General features: G+C 41.6%; 1 protein-coding gene across 6 annotated transcripts in view; it reads right to left on the reverse strand.

Annotated features, from left to right (window-relative positions):
• The window catches only part of SUCLA2 (succinate-CoA ligase ADP-forming subunit beta), a 154865-nt gene that overhangs the window by 125539 nt on the left and 8483 nt on the right, over nucleotides 1-20843 (reverse strand). The window contains exon 2 of one of the 6 annotated variants that reach the window (XM_024257568.3): nucleotides 8267-8344. The exons of the other annotated variants lie outside the window; for them this stretch is intronic. The gene's annotated coding sequence lies outside the window, so the exon portion shown is untranslated. The remainder of the gene's footprint in view (nucleotides 1-8266; nucleotides 8345-20843) is intronic. 6 annotated transcript variants of the gene reach the window in all.

The following is a 20843-nucleotide window of genomic DNA, read 5'->3' on the forward strand; positions in this document are numbered from 1 at the left end:
CCTAAGTAACTGAGATTACAAGCGCACACCACCACGCCTGGCTAATTTTTGTATTTTTAGTAGAGACTGGGTTTCACCATGTTGGTCAGACTGGTATCAAACTCCTGACGTCGTGATTCACCCGCCTCAGCCTCCCAAAGTGCTGGGATTAGAGGCGTGAGCCACCGCGCCTGGCCTATATGATTTCATTTAAATAACATTCTCAAAATGACAAAATGGAGAACAAACTAGTAGCTGCCAGAGTGAGGGAGAGGTATGGGAGAGGAGTATGGCTATAAAAGGACAACAAGAGGGATCCTTATTAGTGATGGAAATGTTCTGTATCTAGACCGTATCAATATCTTAGTTATGACATTACTATTGTTGGAAACTAAGTAAACGGTCCAAGGGGTCACTCTGTATTATTTCCTACAACTGCATGTGAACCTATAATTATCTCAAAAGTTGAATGTAAACATTAAAAAAGAATGTATCATATTACAAGTCATTAATAAAATAAAAATTCACGGGCCCATAATTTAAAATTTAAATTTGTTGAAAAGGGGGGAAAGGCCGAGCATGGTGGCTCACGCTTGTAATCCCAACACTTTGGGAGGCTGAGGTGGGCAGATCACAAGGTCAGGAGTTCAAGACCAGCCTGACCAACATGGTAAAACCCTGTCTCTACTAAAAATACAAATATTGGCTAGGCATGGTGGCGTGTGCCTGTAATCCCAACTACTCAGGAGGCTGAGGGAGGAGAATCACTTGAACCCGGGAAGCAGAGGTTGCAGTGAGCCGAGATCACGCCATTGCACTCCAGCAATGGTCTCAAACTCCTGGCCTCAAGTGATCCTCCTGCCGCAGCCTCCCAAAGTGCTAGGGTTACAGGCATGAGCCATTGTGCCAGGAGTGACCATTGCTTTTGATCATCAATGAAAATATCAACATGGGGTAAAGATAAAACAAAACAAAATTATAAAAAATAATTTTTGCCTTGCTAACCACACTTTGAGAACCACTAAACACTACTGAGACAAAGAAATTAGTCAAGCCATAAATAACTATTGATAACAACCAAAAATAAAGGATTGTGTTTTTATATAGCAACTTACAACATAATTTCTCATGCATTATCTTACTTGATGCTCATAACACTCTTGATATGGTAGGTAAAGCTGGTATTATTTTTCACACATTTGGGCTAACTGAAATAACTTGTTCATTGTCTTAGCCAATAAGTGACAGAGCTGGCCTTCAAAACCAGACTTGGTGACTCTAGCTGCAGAATTTTCCCCACAAAGCACATTTCCTCTCTGCCCTGCCAATGAAATACAGAAAGATCTGCTTCTTTTCTTCCTCCTTAATATGTCTGTAGCCTGTAATCTGTTGATCCGTCTACTGGGTCCCTCCCACAACAGGGGAGAATTATGGGAGCCACAATTCAAGACAAGTTTTGGGTGGGGACTCAGAGCCAAACTCTATCAGGATTCAATGCAAGGGACAACTCATCTTGGAACCCTTTCCTGACTGCCTCTGCCTACCTCTCATCATGCTCCACTCTCACCGTGGCTGAGGCAGAAGTTGTGCTGTGTATGCCTTTTCATAGCACATATCACATTATATTGAAATCACTGGGGTATTTGACCTCTTTTCCTCTCCAGACTTGAGCTCCTTGAAGGCAAGTCTATGCGCTTGATCTTTGGTGCTGATTGTGTCAAGAAGTTAAGTGCTGAATGAATGAAGAAATTTAACCAAAAAATAACTATTGAGTGAATGCCAGCTCTGTTCCAGCTGTGGATCTAAGCGGCTGAAGGTCCAATGGCAAGCAAAACTCCATACAGCATCACTGTTCACGTGGCTTACACTCTACTTGGAGTGCAGACACGAGTTAAATACCCACACTAATGAATAAATAACTAAAACTAAAATATGTGCTTTGCAGGATGAAGAGTACAGCTCAACAAGAGCAGTTAAAAAGGACCATGACCTTGACTATTTTTGTTCCTTTCATTTTGTTTTCATTTGTTTATTTGTTTGGATTTTAGGTGGAAGAGATCTGAGTATGATTAAGACTTAATGGGAATAATTCAGGCGCATGTGAAAGGTTAAATAATAGCAAACAATAAAAGGAGATAAAATGATTAAATAACACAGTATGCTTCTTGAGGATAGAAAGAATTCTACAACTCTTGTCGAGAGACTAGCCTGGATGAGAGAAGAAACACCTCTCCTGAAGCCATAGGAGGGAAAACTGAGGAAGTAGATGCAGAGGTAGGTAGAGGGTAGGTTTTGTACAAGTAAATTGAATGAAGTTCTGTCAAAAGCTTAGATTTTGTCTGAGTGAAAGGAGTCAAAATGATCTACTGGAAATTAGGTGAAAGGTGAGGGAGTCAGAAATTTGAAGGGAGTGAAGAGGGTTTGAAGTTTTCATTATAGAGTGCAGGAAAGAAAGTTAACAGAAAAAAGTAGCAGGATTGCTGGGGTGTGTTAAGAACCATCTGAGGTTGGTGATGGTGACTATATACCTACAAAAATGTGCCTATTGTGTAATTTTTCTCCAGCAGTCTGGGAGGCCCGGGGCAAACACAGGGAAAGCAAACCATTGTGTTAATTCAGGGTGTGGTTTTGCCAAATTGCAATGAGGAAGTGGCAGTGGGTCAAGGCAATTTAGAGTATTTGGTGAGAATGTTATTGAAATAAAAGACCATGAATCCAAGAGGAGAAGCCTGATGGACTGGAAGGAGTAAAGGAGAGGGGGCGGTAGTGGACTGGAGGACCCAAGGAGATTAAAGAACAACAATAGCGAAAATTGTTGAATATGAGGCTAGAAGGAAAAGTAGAAGCATGGCTTGTGGAAAGTGGGGTGGCGGAGCTACCCCTGAACATTCTCCAAACATCGCACTTCTTCAACAATGTTCAGGATATTAAAATTATGATGAAAAGGTATTAGAGGAGACAGCATGAAAGCTAGGCAGTGAGAGCCAAGATGCACAGACAAGTAGTAAAAGGTGATGACTTTTTAGCATCCTTGTTGCTCCTCTGTCAATCACTATTAGCACAGGCCTCAGATTACACTCTACACTCTACCCACTCCCAGGTTCCACTCTCCCAGGGTCAGAGACCGGCTGGGACTGTTAAGAGGGGAGGGCACGGTTACAGATCAAAATGCTTAAATTTGCTATTTTGGAGGTAGAAGGTCCAGGTGATAACAGTGTCATGGAAGTATATGGAAGAGGTAGAGAGGTTAGTGGAAATGAGGAAATTGGAGTTTTTGAGGGCCCTCCATGGAAGGTGAGGGCACACTGTGGAAAGAGAAGTCTGTGAGCCACACAGATCTGTGAGCCAACAAAGATCTAAGTCTTTGTTGAATGATAGAGTGTAACCTGGAGGCAAGTATGTGACACGGACTAGGAAAGAGTCAAAAGGTATGACTTGCTGGGCACGGTGGCTCACGCCTGTAATCCCAGCACTTTGGGAGGCTGAGGCAGGCGGATCACGAGGTCAGGAGTTTGAGACCAGCCTGATCAACATCGTGAAACACCGTCTCTACTAAAAATACAAAAAGAAATTAGCCGGGCGTGCGCCTGTAATCCCAGCTACTCTGGAGGCTGAGGCAGGAGAACTGCTTGAACCTGGGAAGTGAAGGTTGCAGTGGGCTGAGATCGCGTCACTGCACTCCAGCCTGGGTGACAGAGTGAGACTCCGTTACAAAAAACAAAAAAGTATGACCTGTGGTATGAGATAATTTGTCTCAGAAGAGTGAGGGAGTAATGATCTAGAAGAAGCAGTGGAAAGCAAGGCAGACACAAAACCTCATGGCAGATCCTGAGGTAAGTGCAGCAGAAAAGAGTAAACAGCCAGCACTAAACCTAGAGAAAGAGACATGTTAGAAGAATCATTGCCTACGCTGTGCCCCAGTGGACTGTGTCAGCTCAAGAGGTATGCCTTTCAAATTGTTCAAACCCACACTCCGGGCTAGCTTGGCCTTGTCTGGGAAAGTGCTGACCTCAGGAAAAAGCAGATTTCAGTTAAGACAAGTTGATGAAGGGATGGAGGAAAAAGGCTATTTCTGGTATAGTAGAACAAATAAATATTCATTCATTTAAGAGAAAACAGATTGGCCGCCTCTAAGATTGTGTTTTATCACTTGACTAAAAGCTGTGTGAGGCTGGGCGCGGTGGCTCACACCTGTAATCCCAGAACTTTGGGAGACAGAGGCGGGTGGATCACGAGGTCAAGAGATCGAGACCATACTGGCCAACATGGTGAAACCCCCATCTCTACTAAAAATACAAAAATTAGTTGGGTTTGGTGGCGGGCACCTGTAGTCCCAGCTACTCGGGAGGTTGAGATAGGGGAATTGCTTGAACCCAGGAGGCGGAGGTTGCAGTGAGCAGAGATCATGCCACTGCACTCCAGCTTGGGTGACAGAGCAAGACTCTGTCTCAAAAACAAAAAGTGAGAATGAATTAACTGTTGCTCCAGTTACGTATGGAAGGGATGTGGGTAGGAAAATTCACAGTTTAAACCTCCATCAATGGAAATAAGGTGGATATAAAGCACAAAGTAAATTGAAAGTTGATATGGTTTGGCTGCGTCCCCACCCAAATCTTATCTTGAATTATAATCCCCATAATCCCCACATATCAAGGGAGAGACCAGGTGGAGATCATTGAATCACGGGGGTGGTTTCCCCCAGGCTGTTCTCATGATAGTGAGTGAATTCTCAGGAGATCTGACAGTTTCATGAGGGGCTCTTCCCTTTCACTCAGCACTTCTCCTTCCTGCTGCCTTGTGAAGAAGGTGCTATGCTTCTCCTTTGCCTTCCACTCTGATTGTAAATTTCCTGAGGCTGCCCCAGCCATGCTGAACTGTGAGCCAATTAAACCTCTTTTCTTTATAAATTACCCAGTTTTGGGCAGTTCTTCATAGTAGTGTGAGAACAAACCAATACAAAAGTCTATACCCTCAAGAGAAGCTTTGCAAAGTGCCTCTGTCCCTGACTTCCAAAGTCATTGTTTCAGAAATTCTCTGGAATGCTTCCTCCCCAGGTGAGCTTTCAAGTACTATAGCAGAGGCTGAGCAGTAGTGGAAATAGGGGAGAGAAAGAGAGGAAAAGAGAAATAGGAGAGAGAGAAAGAGAGACCTGTTATAAGAGGGTATAACTAGGAATCACCTGAATTCAAAGGTGGAAATTCAGGTCTCAATTAATTTTATTCTATGTTTTATCTGAAGGAAGGAGCAGTGGCTAGATAAGACACTTGTAATTCTTAGAAGGACTGGAAAGAAATACAGCATAATGTTAAAAATGCCATTGTGGTCTCTGGCTAGGAGACATTTTTTCTTCTTTGTACAATTCTTTATATCTGTATTCTCTATATCAAATATATATAACTTTGATTTTTAGAAAAACTGTAGAAAAATATTTATGCCCCATTAAAATTCCTCACAAGCACAGAACAGCTATTTTTAGGGTAAAATTGGTTGCAAACTAAAGGAATTATAAAGCTCCAAAATAAATTATCTCCAATAATTTCAGTAGTAGTGCAGTAATTATGAAGAATCAATACATAGTAAATTTCATAAAAATGAAACGTGTTAGAAAAGCAAACATGCTAAAACACCAGCTGTGTGACTTAATGTCAATACTTATCACAAAACACCATCTACAGTATATAAAAGAGAAAATTCAGAGCTGCAGGAAAACTTGTTACCTACAATGGGAGGAAGATACACATTTTAGGAAATCAGCATGACAAGCTACTAAAGTGGAAATAAGTAAATAACTATTATTTTCAAATAGTTTCGAGTAATATTAGTCACTAGATGAGAATTTTTTAATTAAACAGAATTTTTCCTTAAAGTATCAACAAGGATATATCCTCTATTTCAGCACAACTAAGAACCAAAAATGTGTATTAGTCTGCTTTAGCTAGATTGTGCTATGGTAACAAACAGCCCCGTAAATCTCAGTGGCTTACAACAATAGTGTATTTCTCACTCATGTTACATGTTAGGGGCTGCAGGTTGGCTATGGCTTCACTCCATCTTTCTTCTCATTCTAGGACTTAGGCTGAACAAACAGTCTCTATTGAGACATATCATTCTCAAGTCTGAGGAAAATATTGACTTACTTGAAAACAGCAAAGACTCAAAGCTTCTACTAAGAATTGGATATTGCAACCTCATTTTATTGGTCAAAGGAAGTCACGTGGCTAAGCCTGATACTATGGCAGGGGTGTATACTTCTTCCAAGGGATGCACTAAATTCACATGGCCTTGGACAGAGATGTGCAATCCTTTTATAGGGAAAGGGACAATGAATATTTGGCATAATAATATAATCCATCACAAAATTCATTCACTTACTGAGCATTTACTATGGTGGTAAACACTAGAAAAGTGCAGTGAAGAAGGCTGGGTGTGGTGGCTCACACCTGTAATCACAGCACTTTGGGAGGCTGAGGCAGGAGGATCATGAGGTCAGGAGTTCAAGACCAGCCTGGCCAATAGAGTGAAACCCCATCTCTACTAAAAATACAAAAAAAAAAAAAAATTATCCGGGCATGGTGGCGGGCGCCTGTAATCCCAGCTACTCAGGAGGCTGAGGCAGGAGAATCGCTTGAACCCAGGAGGCAGAGGATGCAGTGACCAGAGATTGCACCACTGCACTCCAGCCTGGGTGACAGAGTGAGACTCTGTCTCAAGAAAAATGCAGTGAAGATAAAAAACATTGTTTATATCCTTAGGAGCTTAGTGGATAGCTACCACAGAATGTTTGCTATAGATATATACCACACTATATCCTGTACTTATGGTATCCCATTTAAGCCTTTCAGTAGCTCTATAATGTATTATAGGTATTTATCATTCTTATTTTATTTAAGGGAAAACTGAAGTTTTCCAATTAGCCCAAAGTATCTGTGGTAGATTGGAAAAATGATCAAAATTCTTCCTCTTCTGGCTACCACACCCTTGCATGTCTTAAAATATACTTGTTAAAAGTGAGAACGCCTGTAATCCTAGCACTTTGGGAGGCTGAGACAGGCGGATCACGAGGTCAGGAGATCGAAACCATCCTGGGTAACATGGTGAAACCCTGTCTCTACTAAAAATACAAAAAAATTAGCCGGGCGTGGTGGTGGGTGCTTGTAGTCCCAGCTACTCGGGAGGCTGAGGCAGGAGAATGGCGTGAACCCAGGAGACGGAGCTTGCAGTGAGCCAAGATTACGCCACGCACTCCAGCCTGGGAGACAGAGCAAGACTCCGTCTCAAAAAAAAAAAGTGAGAATAAATTAACTGTTGCTCCAGTTGTAGTATGGAAGGGGAAATGGTGGGAAAATTCAGTTTAAACCTCCCTCAATGGAAATAAGGTGGATATACAGCACAAAGTAAATTGAAAGTCTATCCCCTCAAGAGAAGCTTTGCAAATTGCCCTTGTCCCCTGACTTCCAAAGTCATTGTTTCAAAAATGCGATGTACCCTGGAAGCCTCCTCCCCAGGTGAGCTTTCAAATACTATAGCATATCTGATCTTCTCAGCAAGAAGTGTAGACTCTTTCTCCACTCTTAAATCTCAGCTGGTCACGTGAGTTTCTTTGACTAATGGGCTACTAACAAATACAGCAAGCAGAGGCTTGAAATATGTTTGCACACAGGGACTTGCCCTTTTCCTGCTCTTGGAACCATGCTGCCATGATCACTCTTCTAAATGAGTGACACGTGGCTCAGCTGCCCCTATTGTACTAACTTATAGCCTATACGTCACCAGACAAGTGAATGAGGCCACCTTAGATCATCTAGGCATGTGCCAGTGCACCACCTGGCAACAGATACATGGAAGCCCAGCAGAGACATGCTGAGATGGCCATCCACCTGGGCCTCAGAATGAAAAGCTAAATAAATAGTTGTTGTTTTGAATCACCAACTTTTGGGGTGGTTTGTTATGCAGAAAAAGCTAACTAATATACAGGAAGAAAGGACAGAACAGAAATATATATACAAGCCTATCTGTTTCCAAAGCCTTGTTCTTTCTACTAAGCTGTACCTCCCTCTCTAGGATGGAAGAGGGACGTTGAAAAGTCAGGTACTCCATTCATGCAACATGAATGTAACAGATATTTACTGGGTGACCAGTTTAGCACGTGTCAGGCACTTTACTATGTTTAGGTGCACTGTACTGAACAAGAAGGAAATAGCTCTGTCATCAAACAGCTTACAGTGTAATGGCTACGGGAAAGCAGTAACGAGTAATAATTACATAAAAAAAGAATGTATTATTTTACCCTTGATCCCAGGAGGTCAAGGCTACAGTGAGCCGTGATTGTACCACTGCACTCCAGCCTAGGCAACAGAGCAAGACCCTGTCTCAAAAACAAAAAACAAAAAAAGAATTCATTATTTTACATTGTTATGAGAGATACAAAGAAACCCAACATAATTATGAGAAAACTATGGGATAGAAGAAAAACAGGGAGTTAGAAAAGGAGCTCTGGTGTCAGTAGAGTTGTAAGGGGAGCAAGCAAGTCCTCTCTAAAGAAATGGTGCCAGTTGTGGTCTCCAGAAAACAGAGATTGAGATGGAGTTAGGAGTGCAAAGGTTTAGTAAAGAGTAATACTTGTTTTTAGAAGGTGAGAAAGAAATATTGGACAGAGGAATCATCAAATCATAACCTGACAAGAAGCCAGAAAGACTGGAGCCCAACACAGAGCTCTGGAGCAAAGATTGCCTGTTAGAGGAATTCCATATTGGGTGGAAATGCCTTGTACCACTGATTCTGACAATAATCACAGTCACTGGCTGGGGACACCATGAGAAGAGTGTGACCTCAGTTCAAATAGAGGGGGACCCTGAAGGAGCTAACCACTGGACACTGTTGCCTAACCATGCTCTTCACAACTGGGCAGTGAATCCTTTTTTTCTTTTTTTTCTTTTATTATTATCATTATTATTGAGACAGGGTCTCACTCTGTCACCAAGGCTGGAGTGCAGTGGCACGATCACAGCTCACTGCAGCCTTGACCTCCTGAGTAGCTTGAGCTACAGGCACGTGCCACCAAACTTAGCTAAGTTTGTATGTTTTGTAGAGATGGGGATTTGCCGTATTGCCCAGGCTGGTCTCCAACTCCTGGGCTCAAGTGATCTGCCCACCTCGGCCTCCCAAAGTGCTGGGATTACAGGCATGAGCCACCATGCCCAGCCAAAATTTACCCTTTTAAAGTGTACAGTTCTGTAACAGTAAGTACCTTCACATTGTTTACTAACCATTACCACCATCTCCAGAATTTTTTTATCTTCCCCAACTTAAATTATGTACCCATTAAATACTTCCCAATACCCTATCCTTTTAGCCCCTTGCAGCCAATATTCTACTTTCTGTCTCTGTGAATTTGCCTACTCTAGGTACTTCATCATAAGTGTAAAATCATACAATATTTGTCCTTTTGTGACTGGCTGATTTCACTTAGCATACTGTCTTCAAATTTCATTTATGTTGTAGCTTATGTCAAAATTTAATTCATTTTTAAGATGGAATAGTATTTCATTGTGTTTATATTCCACATTTTGTTTGTCCATTCAAACACCAATGAACACTTGGGTTGCTTCCTTGTTTTAGCTATTCTGAATAATGCTGCTTTGAACATGGTATGTAAATATTTGTTTAAGTCCCTGCCCTGCCTTCATTTATTTTGTATATATACCTAAAAGTGTGATTGCTGGATTATATGGTAATTCTACGTTAAATTTTTTTGAGGAACCAGCATACTGTTTTCCACCGTGGCTGCACCATTTTATATTCCCAACAGCGCACAAGGGTTCCAAATTCTCCACATTCTCACCAACACTTGTTATTTTCTGGTTGTTGTTTTTTATAATCCATCTTAATGGGTGTGAAGTGATCTCATTGTAGATTTTTTTTTTTTTTTTTTTTTTTTGACAAGAGTCTCACTCTGTTACCCAGGCTGGAGCGCAGTGGAGTGATCTCGGCTCACTGCAAGCTCCGCCTCCCAGGTTCAAGTGATTCTCCTGCTTCCGCCTCCCAAGTAGCTGGGATCACAGGCGCCTGCTACCACTCCAGGCTAATTTTTGTATTTTCGGTAGAGACAGAGTTTCACCATGTTGGCCAGGCTGGTCTTGAACTGCTGACCTCAAATGATCCTTCCACCTCAGCCCCGCAAAGTGCTGGGATTACAGGCATGAACCATCACGCCTGACCTAATAGTAGCTTTTTTATTGAATTTCCCCAACAATAAGTGGTGCTGAAAATCTTTTTATGTAGTTTTTTTGTTGTTCTTGTTGTTTAGACAGAGTCTCACTCTATTGCCCAGGCTGGAGTGCAATGGCACGATCTTGGCTCACTGCAACCTCCACCTCCTGGGTTCAAGTGATTTTCCTGCCTCAGCCTCCCAGCTAGCTGGGATTACAGGCATGTGCTACCAGGCCTGGCTAATTTTTGTATTTTTAGTAGAGACAGGGTTTCACCATGTTGCTCAGGCTGGTCTTGAACTTGTGACCTCAGGTGATCCACCCTCCTCGGCCTCCCAAAGTGCTGGGATTACAAACATGAGCCACCGCACCTGGCCAATCTTTTTATGTATTTATTGGACATTTGTATATCTTTTTTGGAGAAATGCCTATTCAAGTCCTTTGTTCATTTTTTAATCAGCTTGTTTTTTGTTGTTGTTGTGTTATAGGAGTTCTTTATATATTCAAAATATTAATCTGTGGCTCAAGACACTATTGTTGGGATGGCTTCAAACAGGCCATATATGTGGAGCAGGTCTGAATTCATGGATGTGTGACCTGTGCTTACTCAATAATAAAAAGGTCCCACCATCTTGAAGTTCTCAACAAATTTCAAACAAGGAGTTCCACATGTTTATCATTGGGTCCTTCAAATTATGTAGCCAGTCCCTCACTTCTGGTTGTCAGTTGGGTTCTTCATTCTTCTCTACCTTTTTATCTACATTCACAGAAATGTCGAAGATGACTTCTTTACACACGTATCTGGTTGCCTGTATTGGAATGGATGAAAAAGTTAGGGATGGCCAAGCATCTTTGTCCCTTTCTCCTTTTTTTTTTTTTTTTTTTTTAGACAATGATGTCATTTATTTAAAATGTTTACTCCAAGAAATATATATATATATATATATATATAAATAATAAGACAATTATAGCACTAAACCAGTCACCTTCGGCCAAATCACAACCTCCTCTTTGATTCCCCTTCATGCTAAGCCTCTTTCAAATTCTTTTTCCTGAGCTGGAAGACCAGTCAGATGCCCACAGGGTCGTGCCAAGCACGTTCCCAGCCGGACAACTGTGTACCTTTCTCTAGGAGTGCATGACACTCTTCCCCTACAACATCTTGTTTTAAAGGATTTAACCCATTAGGAAGCCCATTTTTCAATCTAAGCCAGAAGGAGGTGCGGGACAAGGCAGTCTTCACTTTGAAGGTCCATTTCCTGCTCCAGTCCCCGGGCTAGGGTTCTAGAAGAGACTGGCTGCCGGGTTTACATGAGGCCACCGAAAATCTAAGTCCAGCTCCGCCCAGGGCGGCTCCTGCAAAGCTTTGAAGCTTTGTCCCTTTCTCTACATGGCCTCCCTATGTGGCTAGCATGGGCTTCTTTAAAACATGGCAGTTGTATGGCAATCATACTTTTTACATGGTGCTGGTTTTCCTCTAGAGTGAGTAGTCTAAGAGCCTGAAAAAAAACTGCAAGGATTCTTATGACCTAGCCTGGCAAACCACATAGCATAATTTATGTCACATCCTATTGGTCACCAGCCTGCTTGTACCATCTGGTCCTTCTGCTTTTCAAGAGGCACTATAAAAAATTAAAAAGCTTCCAATTATGTGGTCAATTTTAGAATAAGTGCGATGTGCTGAGAAGAATGTATATGCTGTTGATTTGGGGTGAGGAGTGCTGTAGATGTCTATTAGGTCTCCTTGGTCCAGAGCTGAGTTCAAGTCCTGGATATCCTTGTTAATTTTTTGTCTCATTGATCTGTCTAATATTGACAATGGGGTGTTAAAATCTCCCACTATTATTGTGTGGGAGTTTAAGCAAATGCAAAAGAACGGAAATCATAAGAAACAATCTCTCAGATCACAGTGCAATCATATTAGAACTCAGGATTAAGAAACTCATTCAAGGCTGGGCGCAGTGGCTCACACCTGTAATCCTAGCGCTTTGGGAGGCCGAGGCGGGTGGATCACCTGAGGTCGGGAGTTCAAGACCATCCCCACTAACATGGAGAAACCCCATCTCTACTAAAAATACAAAATTAGCCAGAGTGGTGGTGCATGCCTGTAATCCAAGCTACTCGGGAGGCTGAGGCAGGAGAATCACTTGAACCCTGGTGGAGGTGGAGGTTGCAGTGAGCCGAGATGGTGCCATTGCACTCCAGCCTTGGCAAAAAGAGTGAAACTCCATCTCAAAAAAAAAAAAAAAAAAGAAACTCATTCAAAACCGCACTACTACATGGAAACTGAACAACCTGCTCCTGAATTACTACTGGATAAATAACAAAATTAAGGCAGAAATAAAGATGTTCTTTGAAACCAATGAGAACAAAGACACAATGTACCAGAATCTCTGGGACACATTTAAGCAGTGTGTAGAGGGAAATTTATTGCACTAAATGCCCACAAGAGAAAGCAGGAAAGATCTAAAATTGACACCCTAACATCACCATTAAAAGAACTAGAGAAGCAAAAGCAAACAAATTCAAACAGTAGCAGAAGACAAGAAATAACTAAGATCAGAGCAGAACTGAAGGAGATGGAGACACGAAAAACCCTTCAAAAAATCAATGAATCCAGGAGCTGCTTTTTGAAAAGATCAACAAAATAGATAGACCGCTAGCCAGACTAATACAGAAGAAAAGAGAGAAGAATCAAATAGACGCAATAAAAAAATGATAAAGGGGATATCACCACTCATCCCACAGAAATACAAACTACCATCGGACTACTATAAACACCTCTACACAAATAAACTAGAAAATCTTGAAGAAATGGATAAATTCCTGCAAACACACACACACTCCCAAGACTAAACGAGGAAGAAGTCAAATTCCTGAGTAGACCAATAACAAGTTCTGAAATTGAGGCAGTAATTAATAGCCTACCAAACAAAAAAAGTCCAGGACCGGATGGATTCATAGCCAAATTCTACCATAGGTACAAAGAAGAACTGGTACCATTCCTTCTGAAACTACTCCAAACAATAGAAAAAGAAGGAATCCCCTGAACTCATTTTACGAGGCCAGCATCATCCTGATACCAAAACCTGGCAGAGACACAACAAAAAAGGAAAATTTCAGGCCAATATCCCTGTTGAACATCGATGCAAAAATCGGCAACAAAATACTGGCAAATGAAATCCAGGAGCACATCAAAAAGCTTATCCACCACGATCAAGTCGGCTTCATCCTTGGGATGCAAGGCTGATTCAACATACACAAATCAATAAACCTAATCCATCACATAAACAGAACCAATGATAAAAACCACATGATTATCTCAATAGATGCAGAAAGGCCTTTGACAAAATTCAACAGCCCTTCATGCTAAAAATTCTCAATAAACTAGGTATTGATGAAACGTATCTCAAAATAATAAGAAATATTTATGACAAACCCACAGCCAATATTATACTGAATGGGCAAAAACTGGAAGCATTCCCTTTGAAAACCAACACAAGACAAGGATACCCTCTCTCACCACCCCTATTCAACATAGTATTGGAATTTCTGGCCAGGGCAATCAGGCAAGAGAAAGAAATAAAAGGAATTCAATTAGAAAAGAGGAGGTCAAATTGTCTCTGTTTGCAAATGACGTGATTGTATATTTAGAAAACCCCATCGTCTCATCCCCAAATCTCCTTAAGCTGATTGAGCAACTTCAGCAAAGTTTCAGGATACAAAATCAACGTGCAAAAATCACAAGCATTCCTATACACCAATAACAGACAAACAGAGAGCCAAATCATGAGTGAACTCCCATTCGCAATTGCTACAAAGAGAATAAAATACATAGGAATCCAACTTACAAGGGATGTGAAGGACCTCTTCAAGGAGAACTACAAACCATTGCTCAAGGAAATAAGACAGGACACAAACAAATGGAAAAATATTCCATGCTCATGGATAGGAAGAATCAATATCATGAAAATGGCCACACTGCCCAAAGTATTTTATAGATTCAATGCTATCCCCATCAAGCTACCAATGACTTTCTTCACAGAATTGGAAAAAACTACTTTAAATTTCATATGGAACCCAAAAAGAGCCCGCATAGCCAAGACAATCCTAAGCAAATAGAACAAAGCTGGGGGCATCATGTTACCTGACTTCAAACTATACTACAAGGCTACAGTAACCAAAACAGCATGGTACTGGTACCAAAATAGATATATAGACCAATGGAACAGAACAGAGGCCTCAGAAATAACACTACACATCTACAGCCATCTGATCTTTCACAAATCTGAGAAAAACAAGCAATAAGAAAGGATTCCCTATTTAATAAATGGTGTTGGGAAAACTGGTTAGCCATATGCAGAAAGCTGAAACTGGATCCCTTCCTTACACCTTATACAAAAATTAACTTAAGATAGATTAAAGACTTAAACATAAGACCTAAAACCATAAAAACCCTAGAAGAAAACCTAGGCAATACCATTCAGGACATAGGCATGGGCAAAGACTTTGTGACTAAAACACCAAAAGCAATGGCAACAAAAGCCAAAATAGACAAATGGGATCTAATGAAGCTAAAGAGCTTCTGCACAGCAAAAGAAACTATCATTAGAGTGAACAGGCAACCTACAGAATGGGAGAAAATTTTTGCAATCTATACATCTGACAAACGGCTAATATCCGGAATCTACAAAGAACATAAACAAATATACAAGAAAAAAAAAAACAACCCCATCAAAAAGTGGGCAAAAGATATGAATAGACACTTCTCGAAAGAAAACATTTATGCAGCCAACAAACATATGAAAAAAAGCTCATCATCACTGGTCATTAGAGAAATGCAAACCAAAATCACAATGAGATAGCATCTCATGCCATTTAGAATGGCGATCATTAAAAGTCAGGAAACAACAGATGCTGGAGAGAATGTGGAGAAATAGGAACACTTTTACACTGTTGGCGGGAGTGTAAATTAGTTCAACCATTGTGGAAGACAGTGTGGCAATTCCTCCAGGATCTAGAACTAGAAATGCCATTTGACCAGCAATCCCATTACTGGGTATATAACCAAAGGATTGTAAATCATTCTACTATAAAGACACATACACACGTATGTTTATTGCAGCACTGTTTACTATATCTAAGACTTGGAACCAACTCAAATGCCCACCAAGGATAGATTGGATAAAGAAAATGTGGCACAGACACACCATGGAATACTATGCAGCCATAAAAGGGGATGAATTCATGTTCTTTGCAGGGACATGGATGAAGCTGAAAACCATCATTCTCAGCAAACTAACACAAGAACAGAAAACCAAACACCGCATGTTCTCACTCATAAGTGGGAGTTGAACAATGAAAACACATGAACACAGGTGGGGGGGGCATCACACACCAGGGCCTGTTGGGGGCTGGGGGGCTGGGGGAGAGATAGCATTAGGAGAAATACCTAGTGTAGATGATGGGTCGATGGGTGCAGCAAACCACTGTGGCATGTGTATAACTATGTAACAAACCTGCACGTTCTGCACTTGTACCCCAGAACTTAAAGTATAATAAAAAAATAAATAAACCGGTGCAGCACTGGGGAGAGGGAACCATTTACGGTGGTAGTAGAGAGCTTCTTAGGAAATCAAGCTAATGTATTCAAACATCAAGTAAATCTGGGCCAATAGAAAAAATTTTCAGAAACCAGAGATCTGTGTGGTGTGGTTACATTTCCGTCAATCAAAAGGACAATACTATTTGCTTCAGAAGAATAGAGTTAAAAGGCTGATGGCTTGGTCTGGAAGATGCTTACCAAGTCCTGAAACTTAGAGAGCCAATGGTTGTGGTCAAGAGTTACTTAAGGAAAAATGATATACTCCACCTTTTGGGATTCTGTACCTGGGATACAAATAAGGTTTAATATTAAGGTGTACTCTCCTTGTAGCAAACACTAGAGTAATGAATTATGAACTCTTACTTCCATGCTGTGATGGTTAATATTAGGCGTCAACTTGACTGGATTGAGGGATGCCTAGATGGCTGACGAAGCATTGTTTCTGGGTGGGTCTGTGAGGGTGTTGCCAGAAGAGATGGATATTTGAGTCAGTGGACTAGGAGAGGAAGACCCACCCTCAGTGCAGGTGGGCACCATCCAATCAGCTGCCAGGGCAGCTAGAACAAAGCAGGTGGAAGAAGGGGGATAAGTAGCGTGGCTTTCTGAGTCAGATTTCTCTCTCTCTCTTCCTGTGTGGTGCTGGAAGTCAGCTTTTCCTCTTCCTGTCCTCTTTGGACATCAAGCTCCCAGTTCTTCAACCTTTGGACTCTGGGGCTTGCACCAGCAGCCCCCCATGGGCTCTTGGGCTTTCAGCCTCAGATTGAGAGCTGGCACTGTCAGCTTCCCTGGTTTTGAGGCTTTCAGACTTGGACTGAGGTACTACTGGCATCTCTCTTTCCCCAACTTGCTGGTGGCCTATGGTGGGACTTCGCCTTGTAATCATGTGATTTAATTATTCCCAATAAACTCATATATATATAAAAGCAAACTGTGCACTGAGATAAAATATTTGCAAAACAAATATTTGATAGAGGGATTGTAAGAAAGTCACTATTGGCAGCCCGGATCCAAAGGAAGGGAAAATAAACTCCACTTCTCAATGGAAGAAGTAGCAAAGAATTTGGCTAATATTGTCTTTAATTTACCACAGGCTGATATACGACTAACACATTCATTTTGCAGGGCCAAATAATTGGTGTTTGTTGCAGAAGGAATGCAAAGAGATAGACCAATGTAATATTCTATTTCTTTTTCTTTTTCTTTTTTTTTTTTTTTGTTGAGATGGAGTCTTGCTCTGTCCCCCAGGCTGGAGTGCAGTGGTACAATCTCAGCTCACTGCAGCCTCCACCTCCTGGGTTCAAGTGATTCTCGTGCCCCAGCCTCCCAAGTAGCTGGGATTACAGGTATGCACCACCACACCCAGCTAATTTTTGTAATTCAGTAGAGACGTGATTTCACTATGTTGGCCAGGCTAGTCTCTAACTCCTGACTCAAGTGATTCACCTGCCTTGGCCTTCCAAAGTGCTCGGATTACAGGCTTGAGCCACCGTGTCCAGCCTAAATATTCAATTTCTAACATTCAAAATAGGATTATGGAGTAAGGCAATATGCCTGCAAGTCGGACCTATATCTCTCCCTTAAGAATATGAAAGATTAGGGCTAGTCCATCAATTATAGATTTTATAGAGTGAGGGTAGTAACCTTCCCCTTTCTGTCCCATAAGGATAGTGGTAAATAGAAATAAAGAGGAAAGACTGGAGTGAAATGTTAGTTTTTCCTCTGTGATCTTTACTCTGGTGAAAGAAGGTGCATTAGATAAATGAGGATAGTGTTGAAGGCAGGAGGGTATTCTCCTTTTCTGCCCCAGCCTTGTCGTGCTTCCCATTTGAGGCCTCATCTGAGAGGAGGTCATGCCAAAGAGTCTCCTATACCAAAGCAAATTTGGTAACATGGTATGATCAGGTAGCCATAAAGAGAGGGACCTCTTCAGCACTCTTTGTTCCTCTATTTGGACTCTTCCCATCTCTGGTCTGCCTAATCCAGGGACACCATACTGAGTCTACATGGATGCCAGGACTCTTCAACCTCCTACATCTGGGTTCTTTTTTTTAGAGATGGTCTTGCTCTGTCACCCAGGCTGGAGTACAGTGACACCATCATAACTCACTGTAGTCTCGAACTCCTGGCCTCGAGTGATCTTCCCACTCAGCATTCCCTAGTAGCTGGGACTACAGGTGCGAGCCACTGCACTCAGCTACATCAGGAACATCTTAAGTAGGCTGGGAGCAGTGGCTCACACCTGTAATCCTAACACTTTGGGAGGCTAAGGCAGGCGGATCACCTGAGGTCAGGAGTTTGAGACCAGCCTGGCCAACATGGTGAAACCCCATCCCCACAAAAAGTACAAAAGTTAGCCAGGCATGGTGGCAGGTGCCTGTAATCCCAGCTACTCAGGAGGCTGAGGCAGGAGAATCGCTTGAACCTAGGAGGCAGAGGTTGCAGTGAGCTGAGATCACGCCACTGCACTACAACCTGGGTGATAGAGTGAGACCCTGTCTCAAAAAAAAAAGAGGCACAAGAAGAAGAAAGATGACTGAGAGGACAGCCCTTTAAACCAGGACAGAGTGAACATGATTTAATGGGACCAAGTTGAACCACATTGAACATTTGATTCATTTTACACAGACCCATATCCCAACTAGTGACAAAGAGATTTGGGAAAAAATCAGACTCCCTATTAAAAAAAGAAAGAAAGAAACTCATTTTCTTTACACATCTGAGTTGCGGTGTGAGTTAAATTTGTGATTCAGTTAAAATACACACCATATAATACTACATAAAACCATAAGGTGGATTCTTGAGTTTTATATATGAAGCTTCAAATACCAAACATAGGGATAGACCAGAGGAAAGTGGGAAAAGAAACTGGATGAGTTTAAACAAGAGGCTCAGGTCTGGGAGTATAATTAAGCACATCCAGGCCAGCGCGGTGGCTCACGCCTGTAATTCCAGCACCTTGGGAGGCCGAAGTAGGCGGATCATGAGGTCAGGAGATCGAGACCATCCTGGCTAACATGGTGAAACCCCGTCTCTACTAAAAATACAAAAAAATTAGCCAGGCATGGTGGCAGGCACCTGTAGTCCCAGCTACTCGGGAGGCTGAGGCAGGAGAATGGTGTGAACCTGGGAGGCGGAGCTTGCAGTGAGCCAAGATTGCACCACTGCACTCCAGCCTGGGCGACAGAGCGAGACTCCATCTCAAAATAAAATAAAATAAAATAATAATCAAGCACATCCAGTCAGCACAGGGTTGCCCAGGGCAGGGTGGGGTGAAAGAATAGTTCCAGCTACAGTGGACTCTCTCTTCCAAATCAATCTCCTGAGAAAGAGTTACAGGTGAAGGAAAGAGGAATTGGGCAGCATGACCTTAACTGCATTATTTCACCTTATAACCTAACTGTATTCATTACATGTTCTTCAGGTAAATTAAGGAGGGCCTGCTTCATACTTTATTGCTAGGAATATTCTCAGCCTCAGTTCAAATTATCTTCTGGTAAAAAGCTGACCCAATAATAACAGATACATAAAAGAGGTATGAAAATAAAACAGAGAGGCTGCCATTAACATAAGGATATACTGTAGCAGAACAAAATAGCCAGTATGAGGAGCATTCCAGCATCCCCCAGACTGAGGCTATTTCTGTGTAAATGGAGGGAGGAAAATGGTGCTCTCGTGGTAGAGTCCTGGAATTGGGCAGGAGAGGGGCCTCTTTGCCTGGATCACCTTTCCTTCATCTGGGAATCTGGAAAAATGCAGAAGAAAGTGTAGCAATAAGGAGCTCCATCAGGTTCTCATGCTGCAATAACTCCTGGTAGATCCTGTTCAACTGGTTGAGAATCCTGCAGAAGGGAATTCAATATGGGGGTTCTCTAATTAGAGTAATATTTATGTGGGTTGACACTTCTTTTATATGATTCATAAACATCAGCTTGGTGCTTTTTTTTTCATGACCATTTGTACTTTATGTGAATCATGCCACCTTTCTCCACACAGCCTAAAGTTTTCAGGAGAAGAAAAATGTTTTCTAGTTTAACTATTTAAAAGGACAGATGCTCCTTGACTTACAACGGGGTTACATCTAAATAGACCCATTGTAAGTTGAAAACAAGATTTTCAACTTGACTATATTTTCAACTTACAACGCGTTTATCTGGAAATAGCCCATCATAAGGAGCCTACTGAATGTTATTGCGTTTGCACCACTGTAAAATAGAAAAATCATTAAATCAAACCATTTAATCCGGGAACATCTGTATTTTGTTACACTGGTATAAAGTAGAGCAGCTTTTACTCAAATACTCATTTATGGGGTACATATGTGTCAGTCACCATTTGGGTCCTAGAGATACTGACATCAAAGGCATCCTCCTTGACCTTAATGCTTCTCTGGGCTGATGCTCCTTTCTTGTCATTCCTTTATGGGAGGGCAGACTTAGGCTATTCCAACTCTTCAAAGCTTAGTAAACATCAGGCTATAACATATAACCAGGTTTTATTGAAGGTTTTGGGATAATGAAATGCAACTACTATGCAATAAAAGAAAACTTTCAACTGGCTAGCAAATGTGACTTTTGAATGTCTAGGTTCTCCTCTTCACCTTCCCATCCCCTCTTAGCCCCAGACTTCCTACTTACTATGTTCTAGGAGCGGCCTACTCACCTCAACAGGAATGCCTGGGACAATGAATACCATCACCCCAGAGCCAGGCTCTCCAAGTCCTCTAAGGCCCAGTGAGAGGAGGAACCTGCTAAGGCTAGCCTCTGCAGATATATAGTCTTCATAAACTCAGCTCCACCCACAAGGATGACCACTTTTGGTATTAAGTGGAGCAGTCCAGCTCAGCATTGCTTTGACCCTTTCTACTGCTGAATTGTATCTTGATTTTTTTCTTTCTGCAAATCCACGTTACATTTTTCTTTTTTTGGCTTTTTAAAAAAGTTTGATTTTAGTTTTAATATACAGATAGTAAAATTCATCTTTTTTAGTGTCCAGTTCTATGAGTTTTAACAAATACATAATCATATTACCACCATGATAATCAAGATACAGAA

Source organism: Pongo abelii, chromosome 14, assembly GCF_028885655.2.
Source record: "Pongo abelii isolate AG06213 chromosome 14, NHGRI_mPonAbe1-v2.0_pri, whole genome shotgun sequence".
NCBI classification, from domain to species: Eukaryota; Metazoa; Chordata; class Mammalia; order Primates; family Hominidae; genus Pongo; species Pongo abelii.